At 34.3% G+C, this 18,066-nt stretch overlaps 2 long non-coding RNA genes across 4 annotated transcripts; both read right to left on the bottom strand.

The window, feature by feature from the left end:
- Positions 1–7,737: 7,737 nt before the first annotated feature.
- On the bottom strand, positions 7,738–8,502 carry LOC109593801 (uncharacterized). The gene is made up of 3 exons (XR_002191156.1): positions 7,994–8,502; positions 7,871–7,906; positions 7,738–7,813 (listed from the first exon to the last, which is right to left on the bottom strand). It is a non-coding gene; the product is annotated as an uncharacterized LOC109593801 (long non-coding RNA).
- Positions 8,503–9,709: 1,207 nt separating this feature from the next.
- On the bottom strand, positions 9,710–13,089 carry LOC109593829 (uncharacterized). Of its 3 annotated transcripts, XR_002191175.1 has the most exons (7): positions 12,448–13,089; positions 12,301–12,370; positions 12,157–12,255; positions 11,988–12,079; positions 11,476–11,694; positions 11,181–11,344; positions 9,710–11,107 (listed from the first exon to the last, which is right to left on the bottom strand). It is a non-coding gene; the product is annotated as an uncharacterized LOC109593829 (long non-coding RNA). The 3 variants fall into 3 exon arrangements; XR_002191173.1 differs by having other exon boundaries at positions 12,157–12,370; XR_002191174.1 differs by having other exon boundaries at positions 9,710–11,099; positions 12,157–12,370.
- Positions 13,090–18,066: the final 4,977 nt, after the last annotated feature.

The following is an 18,066-nucleotide window of genomic DNA, read 5'->3' as shown; positions in this document are numbered from 1 at the left end:
ACGTAAATACAAAGAAATAAAAGTGGGCATGGTCAAAATCGCGTACGCTTTGTGCGCCAATTTTTCTTCCTCTTTGGCCCCCACTCTCAGGCTAGATCCGCCACTGACCTTGAGTAACTGATTGGATTGAGTTTTAATTATTTTAAGTTGGTTTTAAATTCATGTGTCATGTACTACTTAGATTAATGTCATTTACTACTGACTTCTCAATATTAATGTCTAATTCTCTCAGTTTTATACTATAGTTTTTAATACTAGAAATGACTTTTAATACCAGAAGTGACTTTTAATACTAGAAGTGACTTTTAATACCAGAAGTGACTTTTGTGATTGCATAGGCGGTGGCAGGATTGGAAGAGCAGTGGGGCAAAAAATAACAAAGCATGCCGTGATTTTGACTATAACCATCTTTTTGCGCGTAATTTGGGCAAATACTCAACAAAAGCATACAATATGATATACCATAAAAATATGCCTAAAAGGCCCCCTATCTCATCTGTAAAGCTCTATTCAACCTGTAAAGAGCTAGTCCTGGTCCTCCTGGAAGGCTTGTTGACAAAGGAAATGCAGAAAAGACTGTGCTAGCTATGATAATTATTCATGACTAAAAATGAAGTCATTAATGAAATTTTTATTTCTGGTCCAAGTTTTTGGTCGGGCATTGCCCGTCCATGCCAGATCCTGCTGCCGCCAATGTCTAACTGATTTGTATTATTTTAGGTTGGTATTTGAAACAATGGTTCATATTCTACTTGCTTCTCAATTGGTTCTTTTGCTGTGTCATAGTAGAGTTTGTAAAGGACTGACTGAACAGACTGAGGTCTGAATGAGTTGATGTAGTTTAAAAATTAATACTTAATGTACCTTTGACTTTTAACTGTTTTTCTTCCTTTGTCAGTTTCATTGTGTTGTTATACCTGGACTAACAGTTATTGCTTTAGGTTTCTTTTGATTATTGTTTTACTTCTCAATGCCTTCACATTTGTTTCTTATTGTCCCGGTTTCATTGAATGGTGTTTACCTACAGTCACCAATTGTTTCATCATTTGAGCTTCGTTTTTAATGTTTCATCCACTTTTGACTTCTCACCACGTGGTTCTTTTTACAGTTTCATGATGCAGTTTACACTAGGTTGTGACTGATCAAACATTTCTTTTCATTTGAGGCTGATTTTTTTAAAACAATGCTTTTCGACTCACCTTTCAATTCTTCATTACTGTTTTATGGTATAGTTTATACCAGGAGTAGTTAACTGTTTGGACAGAATTCTAATCATTTTAGTTAGTTTTTAAAATTGGTTTATGTCTTACTAGCTTCGGATTTGTCCTTTTTGCCAGTTTTATAGCATATTGTGTACTTAAAGTGACAAATCGTTTTGTCATTTCGACTTTGCTTGCAAATGTTTTTGTATTGTTAATACCTCACTATTTATTACCTTTCTTATTGTCATGGTACAGTTCGTACAAATAATAACTGATCAAACTTGCTTTTAATCATTTGAGGTTGGTTTTTCAATTGATGTTGAATTTTCAATTCACTTTTAATTGATTTTTTAGTTTAATAGCATAGTTTATGCCAAGAGTAACTGAACGGCAGATTTCCAATTATTATGTGGGTTTTAAATTCATGCATGATGTAATAAGTATTGTTTCTATTTATTAATTTTCTTCTTTTCATAGTTTTATAGCACAGTTCGAAATACCAGTGGTGACTGATAGGACTGAGTTTTTATCACTAGTCACTTCTCACTTGATTCTTCTTTTTGCTGTTTTGTTGCGTAGATCAGTCTATGACTGATGAGACTGAGTCCTTAAAAAATGTTTCCTTTACTTAGACTTATGTTTCTTTTCTCAGTTGATACTTGGACTAACTCAGTTATTATCATTCGTTTCAGGTTCTTTGAAATAATGTTTTATGTTGCCTTCACATTTGTTTCTTCTTATTCCAGTTTCGTAGTATAGTGTATACCTAAAGTGACTGATTGTTTTTTATCATTTGTGCTTCGTTTTAAAACAATACTTTATGTTCTTCTTACTTCCGACTGTTTGCTTCTTCATTTCTCAATTATATAGTATAGTTTGTACCAGGAGTATTTAATTGGACAAGCTCTATTCATTCTAAGTTCATTTTTGAAATGATGTTTTATCTTCTACTTGTCACTATTTGTTTCTTTTTTCTAAGTTTTAGTATAGTTTATACAGGAAGTAACTATCCAACTAAGTTCTAATTATTTGGTTAGTTTTTGAAATGATGTTTTGAAATCTACTTGTAACTGTTTCTTTTCTCAGTTTCATAGCTTAGTTTAAAATTTCAGAAGTGACTGATGAGACTAAGATCTTATCATTGGATGTTGGTTTGGAATGTTTTGTGTTCAGTTTCTCACTATTTCTTTTCTTAGTTTCATAGTATGGTATATACCAAGGGTCACTGATTAGACTGATTTTTTATCATTTGGAGTATAGTTTAAAATACTTGAAGTGACTGATCAGACTGAGTTGCTGTCATTTAGACTTGCTTTTGAAACTGTTTCATGTTTCACTCCTCATTTTTTTCTTTTATCATATTCATATTTTAAAGCTTGTAATACTGGAAGTGATTGCTGCAAGTAATGTCATCATTTGAGGTTGGTTTTTGAAAGAATGGTTTATGTTCTACTCCTCTATTGTTTCTTCTTTTCTTCGTTTCTTCATTTCTTAGTTTAGTTTATACCAGGACTGACTGATTACACTAAGTTCTAATTAATTGAGGTTGCTTTTTAAATTGATGTATGACTTTTGTTTCTTACTATTTGTTACTTTTCTTCGTTTCTTCATTTCTTAGTTTAGTTTATACCAGGACTGACTGATTACACTAAGTTCTAATTAATTGAGGTTGCTTTTTAAATTGATGTATGACTTTTGTTTCTTACTATTTGTTACATTTTTTCAGTTTCATTATACCGTTATACCATGAATGACTCATGAAACTAATTTTTTATCCTTCGAGGCTGTTTTTTTTAACTGATGTTTATTTAATGTTTGATTCGCTTTGCATTTGTTTCTTTTTAAGTTTTGTGGAATTACGAGGAGTTACTGATCGGACTGTGCTCTAATCATTTTATTTTAGTTTTAAATTAATGTACTTCTCACTAATTATTTCTTCATTTCTCAGTTTCATTAAATACCACAAGTGACTAATCAGACTGAGCTCTTATTTGCGGCAGGTTGGAAAATGTTTCATGTACTTTTGACTTTTAACTATTGATTTTGTTTCTATCTTCCTCTTTTTTTACACAGTAGTTATACCCAGACTGACCGAGTTATCATTTTATGTTTTTTTTTAATAATATTAACTTTACATTTGTTTCCTCTTGTTTCAGTTTCATAGTATTGTGTATACCTAAAGTGACTTATCGTTTTATCATTTGAGCTTTGCTTTCAGATGTTTAAAAATATCCTTTTGACTTCTCACTGCTTGTTACATCTTTCAGTTTAATACTATAGTTTTTACCATGAAGGCCTGATCTAAGCATAGATATTAGAGTAAATGAAAGGGATAGGAAACTAGAAAAAGGCGGGATAATAATTGCATTCCTTGGTATTGTGCCATAGCAGCGGATGCTACTTTCCCTAGGTACACAGCAAGACAGCAACTTTACTTTTCAGCTTACAGTTCGCTTATAATAGTAAATGGGACCTAGTAAAAGAGTTTTAAAACAAATGCTACAAAACTATGCCATCTTGATGTAGTGAAACACAAGCTCTTCTATTACAGCTTTATATGAAAGTACTACTTTCCTCTTTGGTCCCCATTATCTCAAAAGCAAAATTATAAATGGAAGATTTAAAGCAAACACCTGTTGAGGAATTCAATTCTTTGGATTATGCAGCTTAAATCACTCCTAAAGCATGTGTTTTTGGTATTTTATGCTCAAAAACGAGTAAATTTGCCATGTTCAGTCTCATACTGTTATCTCACTGCTCGAACCAGTAACGACTAAAAAACTTCAGATACAGAATGTAGATGAGTTATTTAGGGCCTTACCCATTATCTACACTTTGCGAAGTCGCTCCTGGTATATACTGTACCATGAAACTGAAAGGATGATGTAAATAGGGAGTAGTACGTGACATCTTTTTAAAAATAACCACAAAAATGAGAATTTAGTTAGATCAGTCACTACTGGTATAAAGTATACCATAAATTTGAGAAAATAAGAGACAAAATAGTTTTAAGTCAGTGGAAAATAATTTTTTATAACCAACATCACATAATAAGAACTGAATCACATCAGTTACTTGTCGTAAAAATGATACTATGGGTTCTGAGAAAAGAAATTAATGATAAAACTATCAGTCACTTTAGATATACACCATACCATGAAACTTGAACAAGATTCTAGAAACAAATGTGAAGGCAGTGGAAGATAAAACATTGTTTCAAAAATATCTGAAACGACAATAACGCTGTCAATGCAACCATAAACTACACCATAAAACTGACCAAAGAAGAAAGATATACTTAGAAATCAAAAGAACATGAAATATAAATTTGTGACCTAGGTCAAACGATAAGAACTCAAAACTGATGTGTCAGTCCTAGTATAATTACTACACTATAAAACTAAAAAGAAGAAACAAGAAGCGATAGACCATGAACCATTGTTTTGAATACTGACCTCAAGTGGTAATAGCTCAGTTGGATCAATCACTCCTTTTACTAAAACATAAACTATGAAACTGAGAAAAGTAAGAGTACATGGCAAATCAATTTAAAACCAACTTATAATAACTAGAACTTGGTCCAATCTGTTAGTCCTGATATTAAACTATACCATTAGACTGAAAAAAAGCATAAGGAAATAGTGATAAGTCAAAAGTACATGAAAAAATTTTAAAATGAAGGTCGTACCATAAAAAGATCAGGTACGCAGCATACTATGAAACCAGGAAAAGAACGAAAGAAAACATTAAAAATTAAGTAGAACAATAGAAATAATTTCAAAAAAAACTTGGAACTTGGTCCGCTGAGTTACTCCTACTGAAAGCTATACCATTTAACTGAGAAAAAAAAGGAAACAAATTTGAAGTAAGCAGAACATAAAACATTATTTCAAAATAAAACCGAACATAATAAGAACTCAGTCTAGGTTTTACTACACCATGGAACTAAGAAAAGTTGAAACAATGGTCAGAAGTAGAACATTAAACATTTCAAAAGAAAGTCAAAATGATTCAAACTTGGTCAGTTACTCCTGGAGTCAGCAACCTACTATCACACACATTTTATATTCTATGACGTTTCCACAGTTGAGTGATCAGAAGACGCTGAATATATTTTACGTAGTGGCTAGTTTTACGGTCCCATAATCTGATTGTATACAGCTATAATTCATTTCTATATTTTCTGCCGTATAAACGGCTATTTTTATGGCAGGAAATATAGAAATGAAGTATAGAAATGACGTATAAATATGACAATCAGCTTCAATGAGGCAGCAGGATTGTGGTGGCACAGTGGGGAAGGCGCTGGGTTGGATACGGACGGGCACTGGTTTGAATGCAGCTCAGACCATTTCATTCTTTTTTTTAATAATTTTGACTCTAACAAATTGATTTTTTTATCTTCCTACTTCGCTATGTTCCCTAATTATGTTAGGAGCCCTAGTTATGTTAGGAGTCCCCTAATTAGCTATTGTTTTTAGGGTTTAGGAGTTAGGGTGGCGGTTTTTTAGAGTGTCCTTAGTCATTCTATGAGCCCCCTAGTTAGGAGTCCCCAAGGTTGGTTTAGTTTTATTAATTTTGGTGTTTTCCAGGTTATAAAATGAGTACATCACCCTGCCGTAAAAATAGCCACCCACAGTGGGATTACGTGCCCGTAAAAATAGCCACTGCCTATATTTTATCTTGTAGATCAGATATTCCACACAGCTGTAGCAACTATTATTGACATCCCTTTTTGCTGTTTTGCTAAATTTTTTTTCTAGAAATTTTTAACTCGTGCAAGACACCACGTACTGTTGTTTTCCTTTTCATTTCTATAATGAAGTAGCGCTCGAAAACAATCCATCATATTTGTAAGAAAGCTCCATCTCTCTGCTCCACCATGCACTATTCAGTTAAAAGAAATAGCTAGTCTTCACTGCGCTAGAGTTGATTTTTTGCAAGAACACACCTCCATATTTTATCAAATTTTACATTTTTGATTTTTTCGGAAAATTTAATTTTGGAAATATTAAAAATTTTATTTCTCCACTCCACATGGCTTGTAAAAGAAAATTAAGAATTGAAAAAATTGATTGCATGCAGATGTGTGCATTCTCTCTCAGATATTGAACTCGAGTGCAGTAAAAACTAGCCTTGCTTTTAACTGCATAGTGCATTGTGAAGCAGAAAGACGGCTTTCTTATGAATATGATGGGTTGTTTGCAAGGTACTTCATTACTGAACTGATATAGGAAAATGACAGTACATGGTGTCTGTGCTAACTTGCATGTGTTCAAAATTTCTAAAAAATTATTATAAAAACAAAGCAAAGACGGATCTCTGTCAAAGTTGCTACAGCTGCAATGGAACATCTGATCTACAAGATAAAATTATATTCACTAGCTTCTGATCACTCATCTGTGAGAAAAAGTTCCAATATCAATGGTGTGCAATAGTAGGTAGCTGACTCTATCATGAAACAGAAAAAAATCACAAAAGTAAAAGTAGATGAGACATATGATAAACGATTGGTCACATTAGGTATACAGCATACTCTGAAACTGGGAAAAAGAGGAAAAAATAGTAAAAATTAAGTAGAAAATTAAAAATCATTACAAAAATTGATTAAAAATGATTAGAACTCGGTCTGATGAGTTACTCCTGCATAAACTCTACCATAAAACTGAGAAACAAATGTGAAGTAGGTGGAACATGAAACATTACTTTTTAAAAACCTGACATAATAACTCATGCAGTCTGGGTACAAACTAAACCATAAAAATAAGAAATGTGTATCATGTACTGAAAAGTAGAACATAAAGCACCATTTCTAAAACCAGCTAAAAGGATTAAAACTCGGTCAGATCAGATACTCCTCACATAAAATATACCATAAAATTGAGAAAGAAACAAAAAAGGTGTTTCAACATTAAACATCAGTTTAAAAACCAACCACAGATGATAAAAACTCAGTCCAGGTAATAAACTACACCATGTAATGAACAAAAAAGAAACAATATGAAATGTTGAAAGTATATAAAAAATAACGAAGCTCACATGATGAAACTATCACTGACTTTAGGTCATTCTATGAAACTGGAAAAAGAGGTAATTGTGAAGGCAGTGGAAAATAACCTTCTTTTCAAAAACCTAAAAAAGTATTAATTCAGTTTGTCGAGCTATAAACTATACCATAAAACTGAGAAAAGAAGAAACAAATAAAATGTGAGCTGATCAGTTCAAAAACCAACCTCAAACTACAACAAAGTCAGTGTGATTAGTCAATTTTGTTATAAACTGTGCCATAAAACTGAGAAACTGAAAACAAGAACTAACAAATAGTGACAAGTCTTCCTAAAAGTATTTTAAACATTACTTTTAAAACGAAGTTCAAATTATAAAACAATGAGTTACATGAAGTATATACCATACTTTGGAACTGCAAAAAGAACAAGTGTAGTGTGGAACAAAAAGCATTACTTAAAAAAAAACCTAAAACGATAAAACCTGAGTCAGTCTAGGTATAAACTACACTATGAAACTGAGAAAAAAAGATAAAACAGTGAGAAGTAAAACATTAATTAGAAGTCCGTCCAATAAGTCACTCCTGGTAAAACTATACTAAGAAACTGAGAAATGAAGAAGCAAAAATGAGTGGAACAATACACATTAATTTACAAACCAACCTCAAATAATAAGAACTCATTCAGTCCAGGTATAAACTAACCATAAAACACAGAAAAGAAGAAACAAAAGAAGAAACAAATGAGAAGTGAGTAAAACATAAAACATTAGTTCAAATAACCAACCTCAAACGATTAGAACTCAGTCGGATCCGTCACTTCCAGTATCAGAAACTTTAGTATGAAACTGCAAAAAGAAGAAATATATATACTATGTCCCAACTGAGTTTGGACCAAAAAAAACTGAAAAAAACTTTCTATAGGAATATAAATTAAGAATGAGACTTTCACAGGTTCTTAGTCACCCGATGCCGCTTCAGGATCTCAGGTCTTGGTCTCTCAGCCCTTGGAAACCTTGAGAGCCGGACTCCCTATAAACGAAATGGCATACCAAAGCTAACCGCAGTGACGTTCTATGAAGTCATAGTTGAGCACCCAAACTGATAATTCTTTTAAAATGCTAATGGAGCATAACGATGGTCTTTATAAAGACTAGTTGACTCCAGGAGCTATTGTACTGCTTATCAGGAAGAACAAGACTATTTTAAGAGTGAAACAATACAGGCAAAATATCAGCCATATCTCTATTATTATCATTATGACACGTCATTAGTGACATAGCTTCATTTTTTAAATTCCAGTGCAGCTGCTTCCACTTCCGGTCCATTCTTAGTTGGGACATAGTATAGTGAAAAGTAGAACATGACACTGTTTAAAAAACCAACTTAAATCATTAGCATTATCCAATCAGTTTTTCCTGGAGGAAACTATACTATAAAACTGACAAAAAAGCAAATGAAAGCCACTATGGGCCAACTAGCCTCACTAGGCCTCAAGTCAGCCCTTGTACTAGCCAAAGTATGCATGTCAAAAGCAGCTTCAAATGTTAAGAACTCAGTATGAACTGTACTATAACACTGAAAAAAGTAACAAAAATTGACAAGTCCATAGTACGTGGTCAATTGCCATAGCAACTATCTAAACCATTTCCAAGGAAATTTTTATTAGAATTCGTGAAAATTAATCGTCCTACAGTATCTTGTTTCTCTTCATTTCTTATATCAGAAGCAACTGAAATGACCTAGTTCAATACATTTGGTTTGGTTTGGAAGTGATATTTTATGTTCTACTGACTTGTCACTAATCAGACCCAGTTTTTATCACTTAAGGTTAGTTTTAAAATAATTTTTTATGAATTACTAACTTCTTCCCACTTGGTTCTTTTATCTCAGTGATTAAGCATGGTTAAAAGTACTAGAAGCGACCTATCCGACTGAGTTTGTATCATTTGAGGTCGGAATTTGAATCAAGAGTTATGTTCTACTCAATTCTCATTGGTTTTATCTTTTCTTAGTTTTACAGTGTAGTTTATACCTGGACTGACTGATCAGGCTGAGTTCTTATGATTTGAGGCAGCTTAATACTTTATGCACTTATGACTTGTAACTATTTGTTTTGTTTCTTTTCTCAGGGTAATGGTGTAGTTTAACCTGGATTGACCGAATTCTAAAAGTCATTTAAGGTTTTTCTTTCACTTTACATTTGTTTCTTTAAATTTTAAAGCCACAAAGACTGTTTTGTAAAGAGGCATAATAAGACAAAAGGAACATCACGTTCTTCTGGAAGTATGGATTTTTCCCTTTGATGGTGTCGCATTTAAAGTTGATAGCTCAGTGGAACAGCATTGCCAGTATGGACAGTTTCATCAACACAAGGTATTTATTTAAATCCTATTATTTAAATTCAGTATTGTTCTCATTTGCACAAAGAGGAAACCTTCACAATCTATTAAGCATTCTTATGCCCAGTCTATTAGATTTCATAATCAATAATCAAGAGAAATTGGATGTAAAGCAACTCAAGTGATCAAAGAATCAACAATGTGAGTAATATATAATATCTAAAGTAATTTTTCATAGTTATATTTGATTTCCTAATTTCTCTGTTCCATTAAATCGATCAAGGGCCATGAAGGCAAAACAACTCCCTGATTTGAATACACTTTAAAAGTGGTATTGCTAAAGTCCAGAAGATGTATTTTGTGACCCTGCCATGAAAAATTAATTACTTACAAAAATTAATTGAATCTGTTCGATTACTTAATGAGAAAGTACGTAGAGAACTATTTAAATTGGTGTCACATGGTGTTACGAATGTCAAACTTCCGAAGAATTCTCTGTCAGTTTATGGCAGAGAAAAATTCACAAGATCCCGTTAAACCGCTACCAAGTGATCGAGCATACTTTCCCTTTGATAAAGATAATTACACTTAACGTTGTCCATTCCGCATTTGGTTGTGGGCAGTATCCTAAATTTGATCAATTTCAGTTGGAAGGGTTGGTTGAATTGTCGTTGGAAAATCTACTTTTTCCCTGACACCAAAAAATGCAAAATATTCTAATGTAAAATGTTCTGTTGATAGTGCTAATATATCTAATCAGTCTACTGCATCCAAAGGAAAGCATTCTGCTAAAAGGAAGGTTACGTTTGTCAGTTCTAATTCAGAAAACATCTCAAGATGATGAAGCATGTGATGAAATAAATGGTACCACTTTTCTTTTTGTTCATCAAGAATGGTGGCATCAACGCTTACTTATAACATATAGTGGTATTTGCCTCTTCAATGCAACATATAAAACAACCAAGTGCACCCTTCCTCTTTTTTGCTTTGCATTTGGTCCAACTGTGGGTACATCCCAGTAGCTGAATTTATCACTGAGCATTTAACAGTGACAGCAGATGCTGAAGCGTTGAAAATTTTATTGTCATGGAACCCAACTTGGGAGCCTCTATACTTCACAACTGAATTTAGTCAAAGTGAGCTAAATGACTGTTCCCTTGTGCTACTATATATACCTTTGTGAGTTTCATTGTCAACAAGCCTGGTCTAGATGGATTAGAAGTGGTTTGTTTGTGTACTTATGCATGTCAAGAGATGGGCAATTGTGATAAGGATTACCTAATTCATGTATAAACATACATTATTGTATTGTTGTATTGATGTTTTCATTATAGCAAAAAGTGGTCTTAGTGATTCTCAGCAAAAAGTCTATTGCATCTCCGAGATTTGGCGTTAAACCAGCTCAGATGTGTACAAAAGTCATCTACTGTTCAATGATACTTGTCTACTACTTGGCTTGGTTCAGTCTAGTCGCAACCTTGTCCGGTTATGCTCCGTTCTCGAGATTTATCTGCAATGATACTTCCACGCACAGCACACATTTTAAAGAAGCTGGGGAGCTAAAGTTTATATTATTAATTTTTTAATATAATAACAAAGAATAATGTAATGAAACTTCAAACAATAACTAACCTATGAATAAGCTATCTATAAATATTACACACGATTTGTAAAAGCAGCGCGGTGGGAAGATATTTCAAGAGAAACTATAGTAAGCAGCTGAACTGTTCTTGTCATTTATTTATCCATAGTACAAATTTGTCTTAAAGAATATAGGGTCAAGAGTTTGGTATTACCTAAAAGAAAAAGTTATAAAGCTCAAGAAAACAATAACGTAATTCTTGACTGGGCATAATTTAACCTTTAAAATTAAAAACTCATGAAAAGGAATAAAACTTATCTGTGCTTTATTACTAGAAAAGCATACATTGTTTATCTTGTATCCCAAATGGCTGAAGGACCACCAAAGCAGTGTCACGTATGTGGCAAGAGAGCTGATGACCGTAACTAGCTGGAAAGATGAATACCAGTCTTTTATTTTCCGTCATTTGCCAAACACAACTGATAACCAAAGTGCAGCAATATTTGTTTGTAAAAAAACATTACTTTGAAGCAAGTCAATACCATCATAAACCAAATTATGTTCCTAAATGGAAAGAAAATCATATTGAAAAGCCATTAATAAATTGCATGCATCCTCAATGCTAAAATAGATCAGGAAATAACAACATCATTAATGTCAGATTTACATCTAAGTCAAAAATTCAAGAAATTTTAGGCATTACATTGGAACATGGTAAAGTTTTGCATTGCAAAGATCATTATAATGAATGCTAAAGGTTGTACAATCCCACACATTGTGCCTCATGCAATGCTTGGCCAAAAACAGGCACAGCTTTCATAAATCACTGCCCTAATGATGATTTAATAGCAGCTTACCTCAAATCATGGTGTTGTGCTGATCTCAAATGACTTATGTAAGTCGTGCTATAACGCACACATTTCCATAATCAGGAACATTGAAACAGATCCTGAAATGGTAAAGACTAGATTAACTCAAATCATAAAAGTTTTGGAAGCAGAGATAACTAGTGATTCGACAACTCACCTAAAAAGAGCAGTTTTAAGTGCAGTTCTAGCTGTTGCCAGAAGCATTACACAAGACAAGGCTCTACTTGAGTGATGCTTGCAGAGTTTTTCTCAATGCCTTAATAGTGATAAATGCTTACATCGCTACTTCAGTCTATAATACAGATGTTGTTCTTGAAACAGAAAATGGTACCACCAAGTTCACTCCCTGTTGGCTTCTATATCAGTTGATCCTAATTTTGAAAAATCAACAAGTTTTAAATGCATACACAGAAAGTTTGGTTTAATATTGTACAAAACTGGTGCTGACCTTTTGACTTCCTTATCATGGGCTCTACAATCAAAGCAATGCCAAGATTCTTTTCAATACATGCATGACAATGAGCACTTAAATGAGCCACAAATACTAGATAAAAGTGCAAAAATTGTCAACAAATTAATTAACAAAGAAATTGGGCATCGTAATATAAATAAAGATCCATGCAATTTCAACATATGTCTGTTTATGGAGGATCAAGCCACACAGAGTCCATCAAATTACAGTAAATTAACAGCCCACATTACACAAACCCATCTTCTTTTCATCATATCTCTTTTAATGTTCATCACCAACCCACGAAAGCCAACAGCATTTCAGTCTTAACTGATATTGTTGAGACAGGTGGTGGTTCACGACAGCTAATAAGCATTCTGAATAGACTCGGATGTGTTTCTTCACCAGACACACATGACAAGTTTGTCAGCATGCATGCTACAGCATGCATGCTACAGCATGCATGCTAGTGGAAACAGGGAAAAAATGTTTGGACAGTACTTTCTCCTTCTGTTTTCACAATAGCCTCAGTTGATAACTTCAATATTCTTCAAAGCAATGCTGCTGTACACAGTGGCAATCAACATCAGTGCAGCTACCATGGAACTACAGTACAATTGGTGCAACCTGCAGTTCCCTAGTCACTGGTCTCACAAGTATCTAGAACTGAAACCACAAACCTCACAATATAAAACCATTGACAGTCACTCACAAGTGTCTCAGACTAAAACATTGAATGACACCACTGATAGTCACTCAACATCAACCATTTCAGAACCATCAAGCAACATTAATAATATTCAAACTAAAACTGTTACAAATGCTCGTCGTCCAGTAGCACAATCACCATCTTCTCACAAACAGGGTAAAACAGGGCCAAAGAGACCACGTACAGTAGCAGTGTCACAACTTCAAAGTAGACTCCCATTTCCAACACAAGACCCATCACTGTCAAATAAATCCATATCAGCATCTCACAATCAGTAACTTTGAACTGTCTCAACAAGAAAGTGAATCGCTAAACGACATGAAAATGAACATATTTAATTATATGCTATTGATTCACTGTTTCAAAGATGAATCGAGCACTTTAAGTGATTTGCGTAAATTTTTAAAACAGTACTCTATTACACAGCATCCATTCACTACTTAGAAATGATAAATGTGAATCTAGACAGTGAAGAGACTTATGTTACATGTATGTGAGGAACTGCTAGTTACTTTTAGCAATGGATCGCAACAGGATTAGGGTGTAGTAGTAGGTGATGGCAAAACGTATGAACATCTTACAAACATTAAACGTCATTATGGTGAGTCACTGAGGAAGCTTCTAATCTTTCCTGGGGACTGGCATACTCTCAAAACCTTTCAGAATGTACTTATGAAGGTATCACAGCTGGACTTCATGAAATAGCAAAAGCTAATGGCTACAACGGTGCTACTCTTCACTCCCTACAAACGTACAGTAACTTTAAGCGCACTCACCTTTTTTTACTACAAGTATGGGAAGCTTTTTACCATGTTCTCATTGAACCATTTGTAGTTGAGTTTAGCAAGCAAGCAGACATGGACAACATTCTGCAGATGATTAAAACAAGCATAGCTAACAACAGTGATCCAAATCAGTTGTTAGAAGATGCCAATCTGTTTACAGGACAAATTGCTCATAAATGTGACCATAATTGAAAAAGGTACCTTATGGCGGGTAGTGAAATTTGTCTTTCTAGCCTAAGAAATCCAACTTCCTGAGCCCCATTTAACATAAAATTACTCCACAGGATGCAAAAAGTTACCATGAAACTTTTAGAAACAATGATTGTCTAACAAAGCACTCACAGGTTGATATTTTCCATTATAACAATCAATTTTAAAATCCGCCATAAGGGCCCTTTTGTCAATTATGGTCACAAATTTTTTCGTTCACAGAGAAGCAAGGACAAATTTATTCCACTTGGAAGTTGTGGGAAGATTTCATCTTCAGAAATTGTTTTGCTTTTGTCACTCTTTTTCTAGCAATAAGAGGTTGCAACTTGACACTTTGCATTGGCAGTTTGAAAGAAATGACACCACTATTTGTTGCATTTGATCGTGACGTTTATGAACGAATCATACCAAATCATTTGGCAGATTTGCTTCTTGTTCCAACAGAAATTTTGTCTTTCCTTTTGTCCGGTGGATTACCGTGCACATTACTAGAGAACCATGGAGAGCTGTAGCTCTAGACAAAGCACATGAGATGTGCATCAACAAGGATTTGAAGAGTGCCATCACTTACCCAACTGAAGCCTACTTACAAAAGGCATTGTTATTTATGAATTATCGAGTTAAGTTAACTAAAAATTTCATGAATCAGTTATTTCCAGAAAAGGACATTATTAATATTGAACCAAAGGTTACAGATAACTCAATTGAATCTGTGAAACGAGAACAAGATGTTGTAAAAATGATTGAAACTATCACAAAAAATGATCTACTACCACGTAACTTAATAGAGGACAGAGGAATTGTTAACACCTTTAATGGAATGGTAGCTAGCAGGGAACAGCAGCACGACTTGCTGACATTCAGAGCAGTTGGAGAGGAAGCCACAAATCTTATAATATTACACACCAATTATTGAGGAAATCATTCCCTGCATCAACGACCATTAGATGAAAGAAACTACTGACAATATCTGCAATGAGTCAAACAAGAAGGAAGAAGTCAAACAAAGAGAAGGAAAATGAACAAATGATAAAATGTTTGCAGAGGAGATTGGTGTGGTGCACTCTCAGTGGCACGATCCTTAATCCAGCTAATGAGCAGTACTCTGTTTTTCCAAGGGCCATTTGTGATGACAATGAAGTGCCTCATAAAGCTCCTAAAAGTCACTGGACAGACAAACTGCAGAAAAGATACAAGAAGACACAGCATTAAGTTTTCACTAATGACTGACTGAATGAATGGCTTCAGCCTAATTACAGTGTCATTCTAGATGCCATGTTTTTGATACACACAAAGCCATTAAGAAGTACCAAAATCATAGCAGAATATCTCCAAATTATGTATAGCAGATTTGTAAAAGAACACTTTAGCTCTAGATCATCTCAAGTACACAGTTTTTGATACTCCACCTTTAGATGTAGGATTCAACCCAAAAATGGTCAAGCAACTACAAAAAGACACATCAGGAAGAAAGGTTCAAGAACATGCTCACTACTCTTTCACCTTAGATAGTGCACTCCCCAAAATGAAATGGCAGGATGTGATTAGTTGCAGAACATGCAAATACTCATTGGTAATTGCTCTTGGGGAGAGTGCATTGAAGAACGGCAACTTACTAAAGGAGGGACAAACACTAGTTATAGCAGGCTGCTTTGAAAATGGCATTGCATGGAAAGTTACAAGTAGCACCATTCCTCAACCAGAGCCCTGTTTCTTCAGTAATGCCAAGGAGGCAGATCAGAGGATTTGGAGGCATGCTGCTAACTGTGGCACAGCAAATGTACTATTGTATTTACCTGACACTGATGTTTACACAATTGGCATGTCTCTCTTCACAATGTATAATTCTAAGCAAGTCACTGTCCAGTTAAACCCCCCTAGTAGTCGCATGAAACGTTTCATTAATATTAACAACTTAATAAAAGCAATCAATGATGATTCAGATTTATCTGCAATACCAGAAACTGAAAGAACTACTGTTTTGATGTCTTTGTTTGTGTGCACAGAGATATTACATCATATTTTAGAAATATCGGAAAGGCTACTTTTCTCAAATTATTTTTTCAACACGCGTCATTTATTTCTGGAACAGAAATGCCAGGTTCATTAGCAAATATAGAATCTAGAGAAAGGGGTTTCTTGTCATTCATCAGGTTGATTGGTACAGCGTGTTTCAAAAAGCACCAGGCTTCTATGATCTCCAAGTATAATGTCAAAACACCTAGGCAATTATACAATTCTATCTCTTCATCTCTCTCAGATTACGAACATCACAAGGAATGGCTTGAAAAGATAACTAGCATTGTCAGTGAGCGCATACTTTCCGAAGATGAAAGACTACCATCTATTACATCTCTCTGGCGACACTGGATGCGCTCTACATACATCTGTCTCATGTGGGCAAACTCACCTTCATTAAATATTGAGAATGATCTACCCAATCCAGAAAACAGTGGTTGGAAACTCACAGAGGGGAAATATAGCATGGATGGGAAGACCCTGCTGAAATGAGAAAAGTAGAGGGATATATAAAGTATCTTTGACAAGGTTGTGCTTAGGGTGCTCAACTACAAGGTGTGGCTGCAAGAAAGCAGGAGACCGTTGTGGACCAGGATGCACATGTACCAATTGTACAAATCACGAGGCAAGTGATGACCATGTAGATCTTGTTCAGGGAATGGTATTGATAGTGTAAGTATAAGTGAGGGTGTTGATAGTACAGATAAAGAATACATGGAAACAGAAGTGATAACAGATGATTTTATTTATAATTATGACATTTAATTATCACAATTATTGTAAATGTAATTATCATTGTTATATTGTGATATTAATGTCAAACTATACGTGTATATGCATGTATATATATATATATATATATATTTTAATATACGACCCCGAGTTATCAATTGCAATCTTATAAGCCTAACTCAGCTACCATACTAATGCAATTTTATCTTAGTTAAACCTTTACGTACAAATAAGTCCTGGGTAATGGCCCAACAAAGTGTGTGATGTGTGGTACCTGGAAATATGCATGGTACAATTTCATCTTAGAAAAGAAACTAACTTGAAATATTTATTTTTACCATCTATGATACATGCACTATCATTATACAATACCTTCAGCTTTGCCTATCTCACTGCTTAACTGTTATGAAAAAGAATAAAAGAGCCAAAAGCAATCAACCACAGGCAAACTAGCCAAAACGTAAGTAAAAATTATAAAATCAAATATTTTACTTTTATAAATTTAAATAAACAGTTAAAAGAGTCTACATCAGTCAATATGAGGTAATAGCTGTCATACAGAGGAGTAAAAATGTTCTTCAAAGGAGCCTCATTACACTCCACCATTCAGGTGCCACACCCACTTCCTTGCAGATAAATTTTTAGATTTTCCGGGAGTTGCGACTCAACTGGGTTGCACCCCTGTAACTATATTCATAAATTATTGTTATAGTGGCAGGCATGGGGTAAAGCACTGAAGTGCTTGTGCTAAAAAGTGCTTATGCACTTTTTTGAAGTGCTTGAAGGTGCTAAGAAAGGTTGAGGTGCTTTGTGCTTATGCTTAAGCACATCTGTTTGAAGTGCTTCTGAAGCATTTTTTAAGGCATTAAGCACTTTCTAGCAAATGTATTGGTGTTGTGCTAAATAGACTTATTAATTAATATTGCATATTGTCAATGGTGCCACATGACATGCACATAGAACCAAATTTCCAGCTGAGTCATGTCAGCTGACTAATTTCAGCTGACTAATTCGGTAATTCCAGCTGACAAGTATCACTGAGTTGACTGACTGACACCGGCAGGCATCATGACAGAGGCAAAAAAGTTACCTAGTATATTAAACAATTATATATTGCCTGAAAGTTTGGATGGAACATTCAAGGCTAAATGTAAACACTGC

This window comes from Amphimedon queenslandica, unplaced genomic scaffold, assembly GCF_000090795.2.
Source record: "Amphimedon queenslandica unplaced genomic scaffold, v1.1 AMPQUscaffold_13504, whole genome shotgun sequence".
In the NCBI taxonomy this organism is placed as follows: domain Eukaryota; kingdom Metazoa; phylum Porifera; class Demospongiae; order Haplosclerida; family Niphatidae; genus Amphimedon; species Amphimedon queenslandica.
Note: the sequence above shows the minus strand (reverse complement) of the source record. Positions and strands in the feature narration are given on the sequence as shown.